Here is a 10,683-nt window from a genome sequence, read left to right on the forward strand (position 1 = left end):
TAACAATTTTGTTTGGATCTTGAAACCAAACATTTAACCTCTCCATAGAACATAAACTGACCCCATTAGAAGTGGATCCTTTTAGTTCAAAGGTATGACCATTAATGGTGAATTTCATAATCAATGATTTGAAATTCCATATAATATCATTCAAGGTTTGTAACCATTGAATACCCAGTACAAAGTCATAGTTACTAAGTGGAATGACCATCATGTCAGCCTTAAACCAACTCCCTTGCATAACCCATTGAAAATCCTTACAGACTATTAGTTAGAATGGCCCACGTATATATCACATAGACGAATACAAAAAAATTATGTACAACACAATACGGATTGGCTATAAATAGATTAAAAACAGATTAAACAACACAATTTAGTAAACATATATATCCAGGTCAACTAATTTAGGCATAGTCAAAATAGAGATAGGTCTCCGACCATCACTACTACTAGATGAAATTTCAATTAAGGTGAATTAACTTTTCTTTTGAAGAAATTGTTAAGAGCTCCTAACTAAAAAACGAATATAAATTATTTTTCACAAACAAAAGTATATAACAATCAACACGATTATACAAGAGGGTAAAAAATACGCTTTTTTTAACTTGAAAAGATATTAATACTAATCCAACCAAATGATCAAATCAATCACCCATGCAAATGTAAAATATGTATTAAAATCACGTTAGTAAATTTTAAAATAAAAAAATATAAACTAAATAACAAATGGATACTTGTCAAATAAAGAAAAAAGTCATCGATAGTATCTATTATGCCTAAGAGCATTCCTAGTGGGTTCTTTATACACATCTTTATTTTAAAAATTTTAAAAAATTATTTAAATAACCACTTCAACCCATTCCCTATTTTCAAACTCCAAATAGTATAAGAAACCTTCAAATTTAGAGCATTGTCACAACATTCCATTTTCAACCACCCTTCTATAAAAATATATTATAAATCAATTTATATTGAAAATGATAATAAGACAAAATATTTAGTAGTTAAAATTATAAATGGAATAAAGAGAAAAACTAATTAAAACAAAATATAGAGATGAGAATGAAGAATAGATTGGGGAAGATTTTAAGGAAAAATGATGTATAAATTAAGGAAAATTTGTTTTTTAGTTAAATTTTAAAGATGTGCATTCAAAGGTGTTTGTTCATGAGCCTATGCTAAAGTTTCAATCAATTCCTGCTAATATCCACAACAAGAAATTAAAAACATAAATCCAGTAGCCCAAACCGGATGTCCAATTAAAAACATCCATGCCCGATAAACTATTTATACCAAAAGGATTATATCCATTAATAAGTTGTGAAGAGTTTAACCATAAATAATCTCTTAATCAGCCCATCAAATAAGTGGAAGATTAATTAAACTGTGAAACATTACCCTGCCATTATGTAATGTGCTTCCGATGCAATAAAAAGTAACTCATCCAATGGTATTTAACATCCAAAAAAACTGCAAAATAAAATGCGTCCCAAGCCGAAATATCATAAGTACCATCTCGTCATGGGCCATCGCACGGAAAACTATAACCAAAATCCTTTTTATCTCGCATTAATTTGGAACCACGTGCATCTAGTGCACCTTTTACTAAGATCAACGTAGTTGTATGTAAACCCAGAGCAAGCAATAACATGATAAACCAAAAAGTCTCCGTAACATGATGTTAAGAATAGTGAATTACTATTCTCATTAACCGCATTTAACCAACCGGGAAACCATATGTTTCGACCCCAATTGAATGTCGGGCCGTTCGTTGAAGATAAAAGTATAGCGAACTCATATGAAGTTTTACCATGAGCAGATTGTATCCATTGAGCAAATATAAGTTCGATTAAGATTTGTTTTTCCAGAGTACCAAAGGCAAGCATGGCATTATTATGTACAATTGAACATAGTCCCAATTATAGAAACCCAAAAAGAGGCTGCCCAACTTAAATGAGATATGATAGCTTCTTTATGCTTTAACATTTTGCCAATACATTATCATCATTCTGTTCTGGATTGTAATCCCTAATAAAAAATATAGTTCCATGAGCAAAAGCTCCTGTCATGATGAATCTTGTGATGTATTGGTGATAAGTATATAACGCAGCTTGGATAGTAAAGTCGTGTGCTATAATGCATAAGCGGGTAAAGAATACATGTGTTGAGCTACCAAAGAAGTAATAACCCCTAAAGAAAGCAATGAATCGAATTATTAATTGTGTCATAAAGGCCTTATGCCCACGTCCCAATCTCCCTCCCGGAGGGATATGTGCATCTAAAAGATCTTTCATACTATGCCCAATCCCAAAATCCGTTCTATACATATGCCCAACAATGAGAAAAAATAAATGCAGTATCTAAGGTTTTGTGGATGGAATCCCCCGAGAAAGGTTAAAATGGCAGTTCCCGCTCCTTGGGAGGTACCAAATAAAATACTACTTGAATCAGGATTTTGAGCATAAAGATTCCACTGACCTATAAAAAGTGGGCCTAACCCTTGGGAATGTGGTAATACATTTAAGAAATTATTCCATCGAACCCCATCTGGATGTTGGAATAGCGACATGGACTAAATGCCCTGTCCAAGCCAAGGAACTTATGCCGAAGAGTCCTGATAAATGATGATTGAGATGAGATTCTACATTTTTGAACCACGGAACGCTCGGTTTCCATTTCGGTTGTACGTGTAACCAACCCGCTATTAAAGATATGGCAGAAATGAATAATAGAAAAAGAGCACCGGTGTAAAGATCTTTATTAGTTCGTAAACTGATCGTATACCACCACTAATAAACACCAAAATAGGCGATATTCACTGCCCAGGAGCACTCTTCATTAGTTCGTAAACCAAAAAGTCTCTTATATCCTAATAGCAACTTTAGCATGGAGATGAAGAATCCATTGAGAATGCTCTAAAACTTTCTGTTACATGTAAAAGACTGTGAAATGCTTACATTTTATTTTAGCATGCCTGTGTATGAATATATATGAAATTGAATCTTTGTAAATTATTTGGTGCTAGAATTACATAAGTGGACGTGTTTTTGATTGTTTTAACTGTGCTCACAATGTGCTCGATGAAATGCTTATGTTTTATTTTGATATCATTATGTTACTTCCATAAAGTTGGCTATTAGGAGATAAAAGACTGTATGGTGTCTTGTGGCTTCTTACCTCTTGATGGCATTCATCTAATTTGTAAAGTTAATATTGTTCGCCATATATGCATCAGTTATATATATATATATATATATATATATATATATATATATATATATATATATATATATATATACAAAATTGAAACAAAATTATCATTAAAGTTAGGAAAAATGACCAAAATGGTTCATTTGACCACACAAATTATTAAACTAATCCCCAAAACTTAATAATACCCAAAATGGTCATATTCTAAATGGAAGGATCCACCATAATAGAACTGATATCAGATAGATCTATCTATCCACCATAAAAAGTTAATGTTTTGGAACGGACAGAATAGATGTGAAGGCCGTCAGAATAGATATGTTGGTTGACGGAGTAGATATGAAGGCCGTCTAAATAGATATGTTGATCAACGGAGTAGATATGAATGTCCGAAAAAATATGTATGAAGGCCAGACGGAAAAGATCCGTTGGCTGACCGTTTATTAAACCGTCGGACCGACTGTTTAATAACCTTCGGCGCCAAAACTAAACGATTGGTTTTTTAAAAAGCATTCGGACTGACCGTTAAGTGTATATGTATCAAGATGTGATTGGTTAAAAAACGGAAGGGTGTCATATCTCACGGATGTCATTTCTATTATGATGAATCGTTCCGTTTAAAAAGGGCAATTTTAGGTGTTATTTAGTTTGAGAGGTTAGTCAAGGAATTTGTGTGATCAAATAAACCATTTTGGTCATTTTCCCTTACGCCCTGTTCTTGAGTTTTTTTAAATGAGGGAAATGAAAGGAAAACTAAGGATAGTTAAAAAATGGGTGTTCTTAAGTTTTTTTAGGATGGAAAGGAAATGAGTAGGAGGAGTTAGGAGGGATTAAATTAATGTATCTTCTCAATAAGTTATCCTCCCAAAAATGGGATGATTACTAAGGATAACTATTTTTTAACATAGTTATCCTTTCCTTTCCTCTACTTTCCTTTCAACTTAAGAACACACCTGATTAGAAAAAATTTATTTCCCTTCCCTCCCCTTTCTTATCATTCCCTCTCCTTTCCTTTTCTTTTCTTGGTTAAAATACTCAAGAACAAGGCGTTAACCTAAAGTTATGATAAACGGACAGAACCAAAACAATGATTTTTTTTTCTTCCAAAAATACTAAATGCTTCATGTGAGATAAGTTTTCTGACAAAGACAAATGCATATGGAGTCTTATCCATTATGATGACTAATTTAAGATTTAAGGTAGACCTGAAGTCTCCTCTCATGATCATCCACACAAATTCAATCTCTTAATTATCCCTTTGCTTCATCTTCGTTTTTCATACCAAACCATTTTTTATCAGAAATAAAAACCTATCAACAAACAAACTATCTTTCCATTTTAAAATTCTAATGGCTATTGGTGAAGTCTTTATTGGAGCATTCATCACTGTGTTGTTCGAGAAGCTAGCCTCGAGTGACTTCATCAGCCTGGCTCGATCTGCAGGAATTGAATCTGAGCTTAACAAATTAAGAAAAAAACTGGCCCTGATCCGAGCTGTACTTGTCGATGCAGAAGAGAAGCAAGTAAAAGACACATCAGTTCAAATTTGGTTGAACGAACTCAAGCATTTGGCTTATGAAATAGACGATGTGCTTGATGATTTGGCCACCGAAGCTATGCGGCGCAAGTTGAATCAAGAATCACACGCCAACACCAGCACAAATAAGATATTAAAGTTCATTCCAACCAAATTTCATGCACTTAAGTATGGCCGTAAGATGAGTTCTAAGTTAGATGAGATTACGACCAAATTGCGTGCTCTAGTTGAGGAGAAAGAACTTTTGGGTTTGAATGATAAGATTGAATTAAGGCCAAATAAAGCTAGTAGACGGTTGGAAGAAATATCACTGGTTAATGAATCCAAAATTATAGGGCGGGAAGGTGATAAAGAGGCATTGTTGGGAAAGTTGTTGGGCAGTGAAGCTTCAAGTAGTGAAAATGTCAACTTCGTGTGCATAGTTGGTATGGGTGGGATTGGCAAAACCACTCTTGCTCAACTTTTATACAACGATAAGAAAGTTATTGATCATTTTGAACTCAAGGTTTGGGTTTGTGTTTCTAATGAGTTTGATATATTTAATATTAGCAAGGCCATTTTTAAAGATGTTGGTGGGGATGACAGAAAATTTGAATCTCTAAATCAGCTTCAAGTGGCTCTAATAGAAAAACTTTCACAGAAAAGGTTCCTATTTGTTCTAGATGATGTCTGGAATGAAAACTATTATGAGTGGGAACTACTCCAACGACCTTTTAGTGTAGGGGCTTCTGGAAGTAAAGTTCTTGTGACAACACGGAAGCCCATGGTTGCATCAGTGATGGACTCTGTTCAAACGTACCCTCTCGAGCTTTTGTCGGATGAAGAAGCTCTATCTTTATTTGCTCAACATGCCTCGGATGAGCAAAACCTTGATCAGACTCAAGCACTTAAACTCCATGGTGAAGATATCATCAAGAAATGTGGTAAGTTGCCTTTGGCTTTGAGAACACTTGGAAGGGTATTTAGAACAAGATCCAGTTATGAAGAATGGGAGGACCTCTTGAATAATGAGATTTGGAATGTACATAATACAAGTGAGATTCTTCCAGCTCTTAGGCTTAGTTACTATGATCTCCCACAACATTTGAAACAAATGTTTGTGTATTGTTGCTTATTCCCTAAGGATTATATGTTCGACAAAAATGAACTAATCCTTTTGTGGATGGCTGAAGGATATTTGCATCAACCAAACAAAAACATATTAATGGAGAGTTTTGGAGGGGAGTGTTTTGAAGAGCTAGTGTCGAGGTCATTTCTTCAGCATTCAACCAACGATAAATCACGATATTCAATGCATGACCTAATAAATGACTTGGCTACAAGTGTTGCTGGTGAATTTTTTTTTATGTTGGACGTTAATGATCAGGATGGAGCTATTGAGAAATTCCACCACCTTTCATTTATTCGTGAAGGTTTTGAAGCATACAAAATGTTCAAGGCACTACGGAGAGCTAGAAGCTTGAGAACATTTTTAGCCATGTCGGTTAATCTGTTAAGTGATTTGAACATATTTTATGTATCAAAAAAGGTTCTTATAGAGCTACTTCCTCAACTGCAATTGCTTAAGGGTATTAAGCCTAGCTTATTATAATATTGCAGAGGTTCCACAGTCCATTGGTAGTCTTAAGCACATGCGGTACCTCAATCTTTCAAACACTAGTATCATATGTTTACCAGAACAAGTCGGTGACCTTGTTAATCTACAAAGCTTGTTGTTGTCAGGTTGTCGTAGGTTATCTACATTGCCAAAGAGTACTCTTAAGTTAACTAACCTACGACATCTTGACATCGCTGATACTTCATCATTAAAAACGATGCCATTGGGACTTGGTAGGTTGACTCGTCTACAAACTCTATCCAGAGTCATTATTGGAGGATATGGTGAGTGTAGATTATCCGACCTTAAGGACCTAGTGCATCTTCGGGGTCTGCTTTCCATTGAAGGGCTTCACAATGTGAAAAATGCATTCCACACAAAGGAGGCAAACATTCAACAAAAGAAGGGAATTTGTGATTTGAAAATGGAATGGAGTGATGTCTTTGATGATTCTCGGAATGAAAAGACTGAATACAATGTGCTTGAAGGGTTAAGACCTTCCGAGAAGTTGACAAGCCTCGAGATTGTGTACTATATGGGAACAAAGTTTCCTACTTGGGTCGGGGATTCTTCATTTGTTTGGTTAACGAAACTTACATTACGTGGTTGTAGAAGTTGCACACGTTTACCAACACTTGGACATCTACCTTCACTTCAAAAGTTGTTTGTTAAAAGCATGGATGGATTGAAGAGTATGGATTCTGAGTTACTCAGACCTTCTAATTCTTGGCATGGCGTTGCATTTCCATCCCTTGAAGTTTTGGAATTTAAAGATATGAAGAACTGGGAAGAATGGTCAACTAGTGGTGGTGACAAAGTTGGATCGTTTCCTAGTCTTCAAGAGATATCTATAATTAACTGTCCAAAGCTAGATGTAGTGTCTTTGGAGTTAATACCGACACTTCGGATTTTAAGTGTAGAAGGATGTTCTTTAGCGGTGTTAAAAACCATGGTCGGTGTGTCTTCATCAATTACTAGATTGACAATGAATAATATTAAAGGACTTATTCAGCTCCATGGAGAAGTATTAGAGCATCTTAAGGCAGTTGAGAAATTGTACATTTTCAGGTGTGATGAACTCATTTATTTGTGGGAATCAGAGGCAACTGCATATTCGATTCTTGTGAATTTAAAGAGGTTGGAGTTATCTTGGTGTAACAACTTGGTATCATTTGGAAAGAGAAAGGAGAACATGGTGATTGGCATAGAATCTTTTATAGAAGTTAGAATTGAGTGTTGTCCGAGACTAGAGAGTTACAACTGTCCCAATAGTATTAAGGGGTTGAGAATATGGGAGTGTCCTTCAGTTACATCGCTGACCTTCCCAAAAATTAATGACCTCCGATCCACTTTGAAGTATCTTAAAATTTGTAACTGTGATAACAATGTGGAGGTAAATTGGCTTCTGATGCCATCACTTGAAGGTCTGTACATTTGGGGAGTGTCAAATATGAGGTTATTTCCAGAAGGATGCTTAGCTCATCTCACCACATTGGTCCTTGGCGGTTGTGATAAGATAGAATCCATTCCAGATAATGGTTATGGTTTTCTTCCATGTCTTTGCTTGAGAGAACTTGAGATTAGTTACTGCAAGAATCTGAAGTCATTTCCTCACGAGCATTTGCAAAGTCTCACATCTTTGGAAATAATGTCGATAACTAACTGTCCAAGACTGGATGAGTCATTCCCATGTGGTTTGTGGCCTCCTAATTTAAGTCTATTAATAATAGGAGGGTTAAAGAAGAAGAAGATATGATGATGAGTGCAGGTTCATCATCATCTTTTCTTCTTCCTTCATCTCTCACTTGTCTATCTATCAATGATTTTAAGGAGTTGGAATCGGTTGCAGATGGCATACAACACCTCACCTCCCTTCAACATCTTCATATTAAAAGATGCCAAAAGCTAAGAGATCTGCCGGAGACACTGCTCCCTTCACTTTCACGTTTGACAGTGTTCAATATTAATTCGACCCGTGAATTAAGAAAAAAGTGTAGAAGAAGTAGAAAAGGAAAGTACTGGCCCATCCTCTCCCAAATCCCACACCTGGAGTTGCCTAAAGAATGATCTGAAATTATGTCTTCACCATTAATTAATTAATTATTCACGTTTACTAAGGCTTCTATTTGGGATTCATAATAAAGCCAGGTATGTAAACTACTAATTGTATTTCTATAATTCATGACTATCATTTATTTGTTTCATAAAGTTGTCATTATCTATTTGAATTGATGCATCCTGTTCATTTTGTACACTGTATTTAGCATGTGCCTACAAGTTGTTCAATGAAATGCTTCTGTAATAATTAATATGCATGAAATTCAAATATATTCTTCACTGTAGACATTGAATTATGTATCCAGTTCTTCTTTTTGTACAAGTATGTTTTAGGGAGCTAATGAGGTGCACGAATGAGGAGGAGCGAGTGGATTTGAGGGACAACTACAAAACGGCCAAGATAGAGGCAAAGAAGGCAGTGGCGGAAGCAAAGAAGGCGGCCTTTAAACGGATGTATGAAAGTCTAGAAACAAAAGAGGGGGAACATGCTATGTTTAAGATTGCCAAAGCCAGGGAGCGTAGAAGGCAAGATCTAGGACCGGTGAAGTTCATAAAGGATACAGATGGGCATGTACTGGTCAAGGAGCAGGACATCAAGCTAAGATGGCAAACCTACTTCCACAATCTTTTTAACAATGGGAGAGCTTACCAAGAAGAACATGACAACACAAACTTTCATCGACAACAATCGAATAACTGCTACTGCCGACGGATCACACGAGAAGAGGTGAAGGACGCACTTAGGAGGATGGGAAGGTCTAAGGCGGTTGGCCCAGACAACATACCCATCGAGGTGTGGAAGTGTCTGGGGGAGGAAGGAGTCATGTGGTTAACTACTCTGTTCAATAGTATTCTCAAATCAGGTAAGATGCCAGACCAGTGGAGGAGCAGCGTTGTAGTTCCTATCTATAAGAACAAAGGAGACGCCCAATGTTGTGGTAACTACCGAGGAATCAAACTACTAAGTCATACTATGAAGCTATGGGAAAGAGTGATTGAGGTTAGACTTAGACGAGAAACTCAGGTTACGGTCAACCAATTTGGCTTCATGCCGGGGCGTTCCACCACAGAGGCAATACACCTTATAAGAAGATTAATGGAAAAGTATAGGGAGAAGAAGCGTGATCTACATATGGTGTTTATTGACCTAGAAAAGGCCTACGACAGTGTGCCACGACAGGTGCTCTGGGAGTGCTTGGTGGGTAGAAGAGTGCCCAGGAAATACATAGAGATAATTATGGATATGTATACCAGGAGTGAAACAAGTGTCCGTGCGCCAGTGGGGGATACTGATTTCTTTCCTGTAGAGGTAGGTCTTCACCAGGGGTCAGCGTTGAGCCCGTTTCTTTTTGCAGTAGTCTTGGATGAGTTGTCAAAGTCGATTCAGGGGACTCTCCCGTGGTGCATGATGTTCGCAGACGATATTGTGTTACTTGCTGAGAAAAAACAAGATCTAAACATGAGGCTTGAGGAGTGGCGAACAACCTTAGAGACAAAAGGTTTAAAGATTAGCCGATCTAAGACGGAGTACCTACACTGTGATTTTGGTGAGATAAACGACAGTGAAGACGCACACATCACAATTGAAGGGCAGGTGGTCCCGCAGGTAACGAAGTTCAAGTATTTAGGATCATTTGTACAGAGCGATGGGGAATTAGACAGTGATGTGACCCACCGAGTTCAGGTAGGATGGTGTAGATGGAAAGCAGCCACAGGTATATTATGCGACAAGAGTTTCCCGACTAATCTGAAGGGAAAATTCTATAGGGTGGCAGTTAGACCTGCAATGCTATATGGAACAGATTGTTGGGCCATCAAGAAGGCACAAGTGCGGAAGATGGAGGTAGCAGAAATGAGAATGCTACGTTGGATGTGTGGGCACACAAGGCTAGACAGAATAAGAAACGTTGTGCTTCGCGAGAGATTAGGGGTGGCGAACATAGCAGACAAGATAAGAGAGTGGAGATTGAGATGGTTTGGACATGTAAAGAGAAGACAGACGACGAATCCTGTTAGATCCGTAGAAAACATTACTATAGAGGGGAGGAGGGGTAGAGGACGACCGAAATTGACTTGGGATGAGAGGATTAGGCATGATTTGATAGACCTAAACCTCTCCGAGGACATGGTTGAGGATAGGAATTCGTGGAGAAGTAGAATTAAAGTTAAGGATTTTTAGAGAGAATTGAATACCTTAGGGCTTAGACTTAACTTATTTAGGTCACATACCATAATGGTATTTCCCTTACATACTTTATTATTATTATTATTAGCTTTT

General features: G+C 36.8%; 1 pseudogene; it reads left to right on the top strand.

Annotated features, from left to right (window-relative positions):
* The first annotated feature begins 4,562 nt into the window (after window positions 1-4,562).
* LOC143569908 (putative disease resistance RPP13-like protein 1) lies at window positions 4,563-8,436 on the top strand (annotated as a pseudogene).
* Window positions 8,437-10,683: the final 2,247 nt, after the last annotated feature.

This window comes from Bidens hawaiensis, unplaced genomic scaffold (genome assembly GCF_021521415.1).
Source record: "Bidens hawaiensis isolate Kalapana, Puna unplaced genomic scaffold, B.hawaiensis_p1.1 tig00024799_1, whole genome shotgun sequence".
NCBI lineage: Eukaryota > Viridiplantae > Streptophyta > Magnoliopsida > Asterales > Asteraceae > Bidens > Bidens hawaiensis.